The sequence below is a fragment of the Limulus polyphemus genome, unplaced genomic scaffold (assembly GCF_000517525.1).
Source record: "Limulus polyphemus unplaced genomic scaffold, Limulus_polyphemus-2.1.2 Scaffold3083, whole genome shotgun sequence".
Lineage (NCBI taxonomy): Eukaryota > Metazoa > Arthropoda > Merostomata > Xiphosura > Limulidae > Limulus > Limulus polyphemus.
The window spans coordinates 33,141-34,948 of record NW_013668693.1 but is presented as its reverse complement, the minus strand read 5'-3'; the positions used below and the strand labels follow the sequence as shown (position 1 = coordinate 34,948).

The 1,808-nt window shown below is 42.8% G+C and overlaps 1 protein-coding gene across 1 annotated transcript in view; it reads left to right on the top strand.

Moving 5' to 3' along the window:
* LOC106468623 (cytosolic 5'-nucleotidase 3-like) overlaps positions 1–1,808 on the top strand; it is a 67,568-nt gene that overhangs the window by 38,427 nt on the left and 27,333 nt on the right. The window lies entirely within an intron of this gene.

The following is a 1,808-nucleotide window of genomic DNA, read 5'->3' as shown; positions in this document are numbered from 1 at the left end:
AAAAAGAATACTACCAATAAGTCAGCTTCGGGGAAACCAATAGTGGTTGGTGTTGAAGGATGGCCGCCAAACCCCATTGTGAAAGTCCCAACAGCTAAGTGTAAAATGCCAAGCACACATAGTGTCTACGTGACGGGAAAGCTGAATGGCCAAATGTGCAACTTTGTCATAGATTCTGCATCACAGCAAAACCTTGTGAGTATCAAGGTTCACAAAGGAGTATCAGAAGCCATACAGAAGCTCTGTGGTGTGACAGGACACTATGCAAGGTTGTGGGGACCTGTGTGGGTAGCTATTGAGTTCATGGGCATAAAGGACAGACACAAAGTATACTTGGCTGACATTGAAGACCCATGCATATTATGGTTGGACTACTTACTACCGAGGAAGTGTGTAGTTAACTTCGATAAAATGACGTTTGGGAACAAAAAAGGCCAAATTCTGGTAAGTGTTAAAAGAGAGGTTGGACTAACCATGTGCCATCAAGCTGAAGTCAAAGTGACTGAAGGAGTTGATGATGGTGAAATGGAACCAAATATAGATATTAAAGTAGAACAGGAGAAAGACCAAGATTTGAAGCCAATAATTGATTTTCTACAAGCAAGTGTGTTGCACCCTGCTTGGGAGAAGGTGTGTAGCTTAAGCCCTGTGATAAAGGACTATTTGGAACAATGGGACCAGTTGAAGCTTGAATATAGTATTCTTGTCCAGAAATGGGAAACTGTAGAAGGAAAACTGACGACCTGGCAAACACTTACATCGAGAAAGTTACGGGAAGTTGTGCTGCATCAATCCCATGATAGTTTAACAGGAGGACATCTTGGTGTTAAGAAGACATTGAGTCATCTATGGATTTTACTGGATAGGTATGAGGCAAGATGTGGAAGAATGGTGCAGGACCTGCAGTACATGTTGTGCTAGAAGGGTTATGCTCCAATGAAGTTATATCAAGTTGGTGCACCAATGGAAAGAGTAGCCATTAACATTGCTGGTCCTTTGCCCCAAACTCGTACTGGAAACAGGTACATTTGTGTGGTGATGGATTATTTAACCAAGTGGCCTGAGGCATATGCAATACCAAATCAGGAAGCTACAACTGTACCTTTGGTTATTAGTGATTTCTTATTCAAGTTTGGTATGCCATACGAACTGAATTCAGATCATGGCCATAACTTTGAATCAGCTGTGTTCCATGAATGCTGCAAGTTGTTCGGAATATGAAAAACCAGGACAACGCCTCTTCACCCACAGTCTGGTGGGATGGTAGAAAAGTACAATTGGACACCGGGACAGGAATTGGCAGAGTTTTGTAATAGGCGCCAAGATGACTGGGATGTCTTACTCCCTCTGCTGTTGATGGCCTATAAAACAGGAGAGCATGAAGCCATTGGATACACTCCAGCAAAGCTGATGTTTGGTCGGGAACTTCGGTTGCCAGTGGATCTGTTAACAGGACGCCTACCTTATGAAGAGTTGTCTGAGAATGTGTCAGAGTTTGTGAAAGTGTTATCGGAAAGGGTGGATGATATTCATCATCAAGTGCATTCAAACTTAAAAAACGTCTGCTGATTCGATGAAGTTAACTTATGATAAGAGATCTACTGAAGTCAGCTTTGTATCCAGAGACAAGGTATGGTTGTATAATCCCAGGAAGACCAAAGGGAAGTCTTCAAAGTTGGGAAGACCCATATGACATAGTGGATCGTCTCTCAGACGTGACTTTCCGGATAAAATGTGATCGGCGAGGTAAGCTTAAAGTGGTGCATGCCAACAAGCTTTGGCGTTATCGCGGTCCAGGAAATTTCAGT